Here is a 12,193-nt window from a genome sequence, read left to right as displayed (position 1 = left end):
GACAACTCTGCCTCAAACAGAATTTGCTTATGTGGTGTGTGTGTGTGTGTGTGAGGGGGGTGTGTGTCTCAGAGGAGGCTGCTCCTCCTCTATTTTTTTTTTTACAGGCGAGGGGGAGATCAAAATATAAAAAAAAACTGGTTGAATAATAATCTATTACCAAATCTCAGTATCAACTAAAGAATAGTTTTCTCTCTTTCTTTGTTGTTTAAATTCTGATTTAACAGTGGTGGAAAAGGACGTGATGCCAACGTGCCCCCCCCCCCCTCCCAAAAAAAAAGGTACAATTACCACGTTGAGGGCTAATGTGTCACATAACAAGTGTGTGGCTAGAACTGTTGAAATGAAAGTTAAACTGAGGGAAAAAGAGCACACTTTGCATCTTACTGATTTATCGATTATTGTTATTGTGGATTTGGACATTTGGACTTGGGGGGGGGGGGGGGGGGGGGCACCAGGGGAGCGGATGAAGAGCTGACGGGATCACCTGGTATGGGTGGTGGACTGCAGCACGGGCTGCACGGCGTGGAGGGTGTTCGGGTGTTCAATATGATACAGCATGAAATATTATGCTCCAGTTCCATTTATTGTGATTTGCTTTGTTATTTTAAGGATTTCATACAGTACAGTGACATGAAATTGGCACCTGGCAGGTACAAGAAAAAAGGAAAAAAAAAAAAAAGCGCAACACAAGTTACTTCGAAGAGACCTATTTTACATGTAACTGTTTTAACACATTAAATACATTTTTTGTTTACCTTTCTTCCCCTTATGTGGCTTTAAGGTCGTTGAAATTACCAGTATGTGTATCATGCCGTTTCATGATCTTCCCCTATGCAGTTTTAGTTACCTAAAAAAAAAACATACTTTACCATAGATGATTCAAAAAAAAAAATCATTGCACCATTCATGTACTGGCAACCACCCATTTTGTCGTTAAGGTAATAGAATAGGTATTAGAAAGAAAATCAGTAGTTCTTTGGTTCCACCCACTGATGTTTTTTTTCTTCCTGCCTCCAGAGCAGCTCTGCCCCTGAAAACTGTTTGTATAACTAAGACAACAATCTGCTTGACACCCATGGCACTTTCTTCCGCTCGGATTTTGCACTCAGTCGTCTCCCTGTCCTCCCCTCCACTCCACTCCACTCCACTCCACTCCTCTCCTCGTGTGTTTTTTTGTGACGGAGGCGCTCGCCGGCGCTCTCCAGCTTTCAGCGTCTCCAGCGCCGGGCCGCCTAATCCCCCGACAGAGCCCACACCTGTGGCTGATGGGATCCTTCTGGAGTACAAAGGCTCTGATTTACAGCCCCGAGGAGCTGCGGGCCCGGCTACAGCTGCAGAGCGGCAGGAAAGGGAAGTTGTTCATCACGCAGCGTGCACTGCTCCTAGTGCAACGCCAGACCCTTGAACCTCACCTACATGACAGGTGGCAAAATAGTGAATTACATTTTATAAACACTGCCTGTGAAATCCTTTTCAGACAACTTACAAACGGCTGTTGCAACAGGCCTCGTGTAAAATGTCCCAGTGTAATATATTTTGTTAATAAATAAATAAATGATATAAAACATTTTAAACGTTGTCTTTCTCATTGTTTTGTACCTGGTGGGCATTATTGTGTGTTTGATAGTACGACATGTTTAACCATTATGCTCTGCATTGTTGGTACCTGAGAGGTGTGAAGTTCAATAAAAGTCAAATTGAGTCGTCCCATTTTTTTTGTTTTTTGCCTCCTCCAGATTCCCCCCAAGACCTGGGAGATCTGAGTCTGTGCGGGGTCTGAGGACTAAGTATCATACCACTGGGAGGCTTTGACAATGTTCCGCCCTTTGAGAAAACACTGCAGCAAGTCTGCGTGGTTATTGCCGCATTTTGAAATACTGAGATTTTGAGATCACATTGTCACTGTTCCGCGTCGGTCAGAGGCAGAGAGAGAGAGAGGGAGGTCCAGGCGTTGACAAAACGGCCCGCTCTTTGTTTGTTTAAGCAACAAACGCCAACGCATTAATTAGGTTTTATTTATCGGTTGTAAACTCCCCGCGTTGATGATAATGCATACGTTATACGCCCTGGCTGCACGGCCCGGACAGATTTGGCAACCGTTTCTGATTCCATGCAGAGATACATTGTTTCAGTCTGGAAAGGCTTTTATTCAAACTGGAAAGGCTTTTATTCAAACTGGAAAGGCCTTTATTCAAACTGGAAGCATGGCCAGCGGAAGCGGCGGGCCTTGTTTGGAACTGAAACGCTGTTGATGTTCCGGGCTGTCTTGCAGCAGCAGGCGGTCGAGAGGCAGGGCCCTCCTCATCCCCACAGACCTCACATCTGCCGCCCGCACCTACATCATCAATGTAGCCAGTGGGGCTGGGCAGCGCGACATCCCCCACTGTCCGCAGGAAAATAAATGCTGGGGGGAATCAGCTGAAAGTACAGGGATGACAAGATTTTTTTTAAAGTTTGTTGTTTTTCCTATATTTTCCTTCTCTCTCTCTCTCTCTCTCGCTCACACACACACACACACACACACACACACACACACACACCTGGTCCAGCTCCCAAAGGGCTTGTGTCCATATAGCATAGGGATATATGTTTTGGGTCCGCTCCCAGCGCTTCCAGTCGACCATCTCTGAACTTTCCAGGAGGGGCGCTGGTGTCGTCGCCGACACACTTTTCAGGCACCCAATCATATAGGCCGATTTGGATCTGGGGCGGGACTAGCGAAGCCCATTTGTGGGAGCAGACGCGGCCCGACACTGAACGTTGGTGGTGAGTGTTGCGCTTTTCATCACCCTACGCGTCGTAAGCTCGTTGTTAGCCCCCCCCCTGTTAGACATCGTCGTCATAGCAACAAAACCCACATGCAGGGTTTTTTTTTTTTTCTTCCTCCTCTTCCCTGCCAGCACTTTTCTGCCAAAGACAAACGCCATGTGGACACAAGCACCTAAGCGATCACCTCACATCCCATTGGGCGCCTCGTCGGTGCATCTTACATAATCACAGCGGCGTTAGTGCAAATCATAATCCGAACAAACCTTAAATATCAGTGCTACATGAGCACTAGCGATGTTGACTGTCCGGGTTCCTCGCCAAACGCCGCGACCTTTGACCTGGAACAAAACAGTTCAAACAATAATACCAAATGATTACAATTCATGTCCATTCTAACATGGACTTTAAATGCATGCTTTTTTTGTATAGGAATATATTTAGTTGGTTTATGTATGCTGATGTCGTGTGCCCCAGGAAATTAAGCAGGCCCGGGCTTAAGCCTATAAAACATCAAGCGTTATTGGCCATTAATTTACTTTTATTTAAACTAGGAGGACTATTATTATTATTATAAAGGTGTATTTATTGTTTTTTTTATTAGAAATGATTATTTATTATTTGTAATGCAGGGCTATAGTTATGTAACTGTAGTTATGTTTTACATCGTCGATATCATGACTGGAGTAGCAGCAGTTGTCTTGAGGTATGACGATGCACTTTCCTAATTCCCAAAGGGGAAATTCGCATCGTCACCAGCACGGAAACATCCAAATAGAGATATTAAAACGACACTCAAAACATAATGGGTATATCATCATCATCATCATCATCATCATACTTTTTGTTTTCCCAACAAAACATGGTCCATGGGGGGCATCTCAATACACATTTTCTACGTCATGTTTTACATTATGCTGACTTCACCTGTGTGGGTGACCACAATAACATGTCAAGTGTTTGTCAAGGCGTTATTTCATGTTGGAATCAAATAACTGTTCAATATTTAACTGCAAAGTAGGAATGCAGTTTTTTTTTTTTTTGCGTTTAATCATACTGGGATGTTTGCTGAAGTTGGACTGGATGTGGCATAGGCCTACCTAAAACATTTTCCACCAACCACCACTGGTTGCCCTAGGAAGGTCACGGTGGGAATTTATTATTCCGGAGGTTCTCCCGCGTTCCCTCGCAATACATTGTGATTGCATTGAGACTAGTCACAGTAGAGCTGCCATAGCCAAATCCAGGTCATCGCAGATTAAACCCCAAACACAGCCGCCGTCCGAGCAATAACCCGATCCACAGCAGGAACCGTTCAAATGTTAAAACCTGCTCTTTAAGAACGTTTATACTTTTTTTCCCCCGGGCATTTATACTTATACATTATACTTTAAAATAGTGTACTTTTTCCGCAACAATTTATTTTACAGAAACAATTCAAATGTAAATATGTTTTTCTACCCCCATTTCTACCAGTTTTACACTTCATCCTCCAGGTTTGAGCGGTAGGAGTGCAATACACTCGAGCATTCACATTTTTCAAGCAAATTCATCTCAGATTTCTGCATTTTCCCGCGATGCTGTTGCGATTTCTTTGTACTGCACTTGCTTGGAGGAGGTGGCGAACGGCTCGAAGAGAAGGCAGAGTTGATCCAAAGCCAAAGGAATTGAGGATGCGCCAGGAGTAACAGGCAGGGGCACATGTTATCTCATTAGTTAAGTTATTGATTGTTATCGAGGGTTGGAGTGTTTTAAATCCTGCGTAGTGCCTAAACAGAATCCTGTCCCGCACGGCCAGTTTGTCTATTTACGGACGGTAGAAGTGAGCGCACATCCTGAAAATGTCAAGTTGGTTTCACTGTTTGGTGTTTGGAGGGACATGGAAAGATTCTGTCTCGCCCCCTTTCACAGAGAAGAATGGCTTTGACATGTTGAGCTCTTAAGCACATTTTGAGTTTGGAGCGTCAGTACGGGACACGCACAGTGGAACTAATGCATTTCTTTCTCAAATCACTTCCATACAGTGCGGTGTCAGGACAAAACACATCTATCATGCAAACAGGGAAGTGCGCTGCATTTAGAGACCACAGTAAATGTCACCGGAGAACATAAATCCATATTGGAGTTCACGATTCTCAGCTCGACGGGAGGTTTTTACATCATCAAGTGAGCACAACAGACACAATACATTTTGCTTTCCTATGAATGTGGGGGAGGGGGAGGGGGGGGGAGTAATCAATCATCATTTTTATGATACAGTTATTTTTATCAAATGTCAGCTGTCAGAACAAACAAAGGAGAGTAGTTTCAACAGAGTTGCTCTGCGCTTCGGACAAAGGTCTGGCTCAACCCATCATCATTCTGGGTTTGAACTTTTTGAGTGCATGAACTGTCCAGAATCACTGTTTTCAAGACTGATATCGGACCATCAAAAGAGCCTCTTACATGGCTGGACTGTCACAACATCTGACCAGAGTCTTCAAGTCACACGGCGTCAGCGCAAACCATTTAACGCCTTAAGATAGCTGCTGGTACACCCTAAAGACCCCCCCCCCACCCACCCACCATCATTATGACATCACACGTGACATCTGTTGGGAGCACTACATCAGCGAAGCAGCCAGGGCCCTGACCAAGAGACTGAATGAACACCAGAATCAGACAAATATCAGCTGTCTGTGAACACCAAAACCGCTCACAGCATCCACTGGGGAGGTCATTGACCAGGAGTCAGAGGAGGACCAGCGAAGGATCAATGAGGACATTCACATCTGACACCAGAGACCACCTACTAGCAACTAAACCATCTCCATGGCAACACAGTTAAACCCATCTGCTGATGAGGGCCCCGAGATGTGGCTGGAAGCTCTGTAGACCTTGAATTTTTTTCTGTTGTTGTTTTCTTTCGTTTTTTTTTTTGTCTTGGCCACGACACACATCCATGCTCCTAAACGGATAATCCTTTAAGACTTTAACGGCCTTTAGGACAATCACCACTAATGGTAGGTTGTGTCAGAATGTTGTTTGCACCTTGAAACATGTCTGTGTTGTGGGGTTTCACGGAGACTGTAGCCTCTAGAGGCCACGAGGACAGTTTACAGTCTTGTTCTAATGAACATTCATGACGGAGGTTCAGAGAAAAACCTCCTTCAAAACCTTTGCATTGTTCGCCATAATAATGTCGAACCCCTCTGTTGGATCTCAGAGGACCTGATGCATAACGCAGACAGTTCCAGTCCCCAGTGGCTTTCCGCAGACTCTGAATCAGTGACATGACGCAAAAGGAGGCCATGCTGTTACCTCAGGCCTTGAACCTTGGCACAGTGATCCCAGGCACAGCTGTCTTGGACCCAGCTCGCTTGTTTGTGTACCCGTTTGCACATGCATGCTTTGGAGTTTTATTTGCAGATCCCTGAGCATCACAGCTATGCTCCCTGAGCCAGACCACCTGCAACAATTAAAAATGCCTCTGCAGCTTGCTGGCTCAGCGTGGCTCAGATCAACACTGCATTATATTATAAAGAGAAGTTGTTTTGCAAATGGCTGTAAAAGGGGATCTGGTTTCAGCCCCACATTGTTCCCACTCTGATCATGTGGAGTAAATCATGGGGAAAAAATGCAGATACTGCACCAGTAAAGTGATGCTTTTCTCCATGAGCTTGAAAACTAGTTTTCCCATCAAACCCTTTGATGGTTTGACGTGAATCCATGCAGTAAGTGTGGTCCCGAGTCAGATGTCACCGGAGGGGATTTAAAATGAAGTTGAAATGTTCAGCATTTAGCTACATATCTATGCAGGAACGTGACGCTGTAGATCATGTAAGCACTCCAGCATGAATTAAAGCAGAGTTGCAATCTAGATGTACGTACGTTTTTGACCAAGTCACACTGATGGAGACACGGTGCACTTGGGAACAAGGTGGGATTAGGAGGAATTAATTTGCATAGATAGAAACATGACTTTCAGTAGAAGTTTATAGTCAAATTCACTGGTAAACTGACAAACTTCATGATACATGGCGGACAACTCGCAAACAATGTACCGGGTTAGTGGTATCATACTCATATAACATCTATTTATCTGACTTGCAATATATTCAGGCTGCCTATCCAGGCAAACCCACATTCGCCTCGACACCTAGCGTCTCATTTTTATTAAGTAGCTTGTTGAACTGATTCCACTTCCGTCTGCAGAAAAATATTATGCGCATCACGCCCACTTATCACTATGCCGCCAGAGATTCATGCTCAAACGCGAAAACTCATCTCAAAGTGTTCTTCATACCACCAAGTGTTGGAGTTTTGACCTCGTCAGACTTTACCCCCTTCTGCACGCACCTTGGAAGGGGGTGGAAGCTGTGCCGTGAATCCCTACCCTGCTGAAATACTAGTTCACTTTCATTTCAAGCCCTGTATTATAATTCTTATAATATTCCTATGAACGTGTGACACAAAGAATGAACAGCACAGTAGGTCCACTTTCGAGCTTTGTTCTGCAGCTGTCAGTCGCACTCTTGAAAGTGAATATATATACGATATTCAGAACCACTAGATGTCGCGCTAGAGCGCCAGCATCTCAGACAAAAACAATCTCTCTTCGCCCATGTTGAGGGGAAATGTACTTTGTGTTGGACTTTTGCACCGGTATAGGTAAAAACACTGAGGGGGTCATGGATGATCAAAATCAGAAGATCGTGACATCCCCAGTCGGTTCCTGCCGTCTTTTTCCCTTCGGGGGACCTAAATCCATGAAACAATTGCTTATGATATGCTATCCTGCTAACACTAGCTACCTAAAACATCAAGTAAAATATGCCTCAGGTAGCTAAAGTGTGATGGTTCCAATTGAATGTGAGTGCCTTTCAGCTGAACGCTTCGAACTGCAAACGCTGCGTGGGAGGTCACAGTTTCACGGGGAGGGACTCACATGCACTAACATGCGCTAACATGCACTAACATGCACATGCGGCCAGACCAGCTACCTAAACAAAGAATGGAGAGGCTCGGATTACAACACACACAGAGGGAGTGTGGCTTAATTCTCTGCTCAGGACGCCATTACTCTCTTTACATAGCAAATAGCTGTTTGCTGCTATATTAATGTACCTTTAAGCCTGGAGGGTCTAGTAAGTGGACCTTGAAACTACTGTTTCCAATGTTTAGAATGACCTTTCACGCTCATTCCTAAAGTGACTTCAGATATTTCTCTGTTATCACTGTATCACCCAACTTTTTGCGTTAGTCATCATTCATCATGTCAAGACCATACTGTCTCATTAACGCGGAGCGGTATGTCACCTTTTCCCCGACAAGAGCTCGGAGGTCTATGTGTGCTCAGACCGGTCGGGCATCCCGCAAAAACTGGACACATGCATTCAGCCCGGGAGGCGGACAGAAAGTGACACCTGAAACGCATGTCATGTTCTGCTGTCCTTTTTATCGTGACCCGCGAGCTGAGCTTCTCCCGAAGACGCCGCACATTCCTATCTTGTTTGATGTGACGGACGAACCATAGATTACAGTGCATGTTTACGTACGAGACGTCCGACGTCGCTCAGTTTTTGTGAAACGCGTGCCACCGGTGTACAAGAGCGTTTAGAGCTGTTTGACGCATGCATGCAGCAGCGCCGTGTATCGGCTCGCTGTACTCAACGTACGCCCTGTTACTCAACTGTGAGTGTGTCATATTGTTTTCATATGATGCTTACAGAGTCACTCTCACTTTGCGTGTCCTGCCTGGAAGCTCTCCAAACAACAGCGGAGAGGAGATGGAATATTAATAACGCATCAGGATCAACACACACTGCTGGAAATGAGAGGTCAGTGTGTTTTTCTTTTGTAAATACTTCCAGCGTTCCTCTGTCTTGGTGACTTTTGTCTACATGCATGGGTGGTTGCATGAGGTGACAGCCATTGTTAAAAAACAAGAAGAAAAACCTATTTATTGATTTTTTAATGAATCAATAAACACCACTTGCATCCTTTTTTTTTTAGTCTGAAGTGAAACCGTGCCACAAACTGCATGCATTCACTTGTCGCATTATATAATATTGTATAATGTCTTATTGAGAGAGGACAGACGGCCCCTTCTGTTTTACAAAAATGATAAGAGAAAATAAAGAGTCCTCCGTCCTTTCAGTAAGGAACAGGCACCAACCTCTGGGGCTGAAAAGTGAAGCCAATGCGGAAGTGCCTTAAACCTGCATTCTTTCTTATGGCCAGCAGGAGGCGACTCCTCTGGTTGCAAAAAGAAAGTTGTATAGAAGTCTATGAGAAAATGACCCTGCTTCTCACTTGATTGATTGGCTCAGTAAACATTTTCCTAATGAGTTCCAGTTTCAAGTCTTCTTCAATACAGCATGATGTTCATTTAGTAAATTATGATAAAGCAGGGTATGCTTTAGGGCAGGGCTACCCTGTGATTGATAGGTAGCGGCGTTCGGTTGTGCTAAAAGACACTCTAGGAGTCGGCTGTTCTTTTTTTTCTGGTGAGGACATTTACAAGCTAACTGGCGTGCATATTGTCTTTGGGTTCTCAGATCCCCAGCTCCACCCTCTCGTCCAAATATGGTCACTTCTGCTTCCAAAAAAAAACAAGATGGCGACGGCCAAAATGCCAAAAGCAGTGGTCCACAAACCAGTGGGTGACGTCACGGCGGCCGCGTCCACTGCTTTCATACAGTCTATGGTAAAGAAGCAGCCTTTGTCGTCTGAGCCTGTCTCCATCTGCCTCAACGGAGCTCTATGCCCGTGTCAATTATCAGCACATTGTAGTACACAGTCAAAGAGCATAGGAGCTGGAGCCCAGAGGAGGACACTGCACTCATCTGTGAAATGGAACGTGACAGCAGCGTGCCGTGCTAAGTCACAAAATCTGATGCTGCTGGGAGACACCATCGTGTTGAGGAGGTTGTGTTGTAGGTAACTATCAGTGTGTCCTGAAGGACAACGGCAAGGTGGACGCGGGACAACACATTACATTACATTCGGTGACACGCGAAAGGCATTCATATTTCAATATGTCACATGCAACATGCTCAATTCGAGGCAAACCTATATATGAAAGACGTTCAAAGACGTGTCGAGCTTTGTCAACTAAAGCCACGGAAATAGTTAGGCTTTCTTTGCGAAGGGGTGGCTTCATGGTTTCCTCTTATTTGTTTGGGCAAATTTGTTTTGGGTGAGAGCGCAACGAGGTTGTCTCGTTCCAAGTTAAGAACCCTGACGGGTGCCTGTATGGTCTGAATCTTTTTAAAAAAAAATATTTATTTATTTTTACCAGTAGCTTCCCCTCCAGGACGCCGGCGGCAAACAGCCCTTCATCGAGATTTAAGAACCTTACGGCCCGCGTGCAAGAGCCTTGTCGATCAGACCGAGGTCGCTGGACAGGCAATCTGGTCGTTTTCTGTCAGTGGGTCAGTTTTAAATACTGCAGGGAGTAATGTGACTGGATAATAGCGGTGTAAAGTTGACCCGTATTTTCCCACGAGGTATTCAAAGTCAGAGTCCGTATGGATTTCACTGGCATTACATTATGTAGCTTGTGTTCTACCAAGTCAAGTTAATTTCATTTATATGGCCCAATATCACAAATTTGCCTCAAAGGGCTTTACAACTTTTCTGTACAGCATACAACACCCTCTGTCCTGAGACCCTCAATTCACATAAAGAAAAACTGACCCCCAGGGGAAAAAAAATGGTAGCGTGCCAGATCCCTCTCCCAGGATGTAAAGACATGCAATAGATGTCATGTGTACAGAACAGACCAACATAGTAAAACATGACAAAATGGTAACTAACTAGTATAAAAATCATTTTGTGTGCAAATTTTGGGATCAAGGGAAGCCTTAACCTGACACTGGCGCTGTGAGTTTGTTTGCCATCAAGTGGTCAAAGTCGTCTTCTCACACACACACAGGCAGAAACGTTTTGCCTTCTGATCAGCACCTAAATCTAATCCATGTGTTCTGACATATGCTGAACGATGAATAACCCGTTGCTCAAGAGCAGCCACCTGTCCAGAGAACAGTAGTAAACAGTGTGACAAGACATTCCTCAAATAATTCGCTGGACAGGACTGAAGAGTAAAGATATTTCCATGTTTCTCTTTTCCCACCAGATACATGTAAGTATTTTGGGAAAAGAGCGAGAAAATATGAATCATGTGTGAAACCTCTCGAGCTCTCCACAGCTTTTCCCACGTCAAAATATTTACAAGACTTGGCCTCGGAAAACCGTCACGGACCATAACATGTTTTTTTTTTTGTTTTTGTTTTTTTAAACGGAAGAGCAAGACGAATTAAAGCTGGAAGCAGCGCTGAGTGGGCCCTCGCACCCTCATGCACGTCGGGGGCGCGGTGCCATTACTGGAGGTCGGTTGACCCCGTTCTGAATTTTGGTGCATATTGGACGCTGCACAAAAGGAGCTAAATGTCACTTCTCATGTCCACTATGTGGCGCTAGACTACACGCACCGATTGTACGTTGCGTTCCTGTACATCACGAGTTGTTACGCAAGGCTTGCTTCCTGTTGCCAGTAGGCGGCACAATGGCTGTGGCTCAAAATTGGCGTGCAGACGATCTTCAGGCCCGGGACTCTTAGATTTGACACTTGCGCTATCGAGCCATTTTATCACACCCGTGGAGTAAACCATTAATAAATGTTATGGAGAGTTATGTATTGTTTATTATATTAATTAATGCTTACAATAGCATCTTTATAAACTATTCAACAATGAATAAATGCCTCAGTCAACATGAACACCGTTAGTGAATGATTACTAGACATATTAGTTAACTGTTAGTTAATTCGTATTACTGCATTAATTAATGTTAATTAATGCACCCTTATCGTAAAAATGTGACCAATAAAATGAATATAACTTGTGGTGAAATGCAAAATAAAAATACATTAAATGGATCACAGATCAATAATCAAGAAAACAAAACAAACTGGTGTCCTGTTTTACCTTTTGTCTATGGATTCTGTCATGTGTCCGTCTGCTGAATGAACAGTCAGCGGAGCCCAGTGACGGCGTGAAGATGTAAAGGGCTGTGACGTCGTGACCTTCGACGTGTCCAGTGTCTGTAGATCTGCTGCCCCCCGCCCCCCCCCCCATCAACCCCTCAGTGTTCGATGAGAGGACAGTGCAATAGTGTAGTGACATGGAGGAGGGGAGGCCTTAAAAAGAAAAAAAAAACAAAACAACAGTGAGAAACTTGATCCGTCACATTCCTGCAGTTGTTCATGCAAATAGCTTGCATAATAACAGTTACGCAAACAGTGTTTTTGTTAGTTTGTCGGTCAAAGAGGGATCACGATGCTGCGCTTCACTCTGAAAGTGAGGACTGACTGACGACTGATTTGCAGAAATTCGGTTCCCTGCAGCAGCACACCTGACCACCGCAGGATCGACAGCAGTTG

General features: G+C 44.6%; 1 long non-coding RNA gene across 1 annotated transcript; it reads right to left on the bottom strand.

Moving 5' to 3' along the window:
* Nucleotides 1–2,358: 2,358 nt before the first annotated feature.
* Nucleotides 2,359–11,843, bottom strand: LOC139297245 (uncharacterized). Its single transcript, XR_011598481.1, has 3 exons — nt 11,739–11,843; nt 3,036–3,110; nt 2,359–2,421 (listed from the first exon to the last, which is right to left on the bottom strand). It is a non-coding gene; the product is annotated as an uncharacterized lncRNA (long non-coding RNA).
* Between the last annotated feature and the right edge of the window lie 350 nt (nt 11,844–12,193).

The sequence above is a fragment of the Enoplosus armatus genome, chromosome 15 (assembly GCF_043641665.1).
Source record: "Enoplosus armatus isolate fEnoArm2 chromosome 15, fEnoArm2.hap1, whole genome shotgun sequence".
Taxonomy (NCBI): domain Eukaryota; kingdom Metazoa; phylum Chordata; class Actinopteri; order Centrarchiformes; family Enoplosidae; genus Enoplosus; species Enoplosus armatus.
Note: the sequence above shows the minus strand (reverse complement) of the source record. Positions and strands in the feature narration are given on the sequence as shown.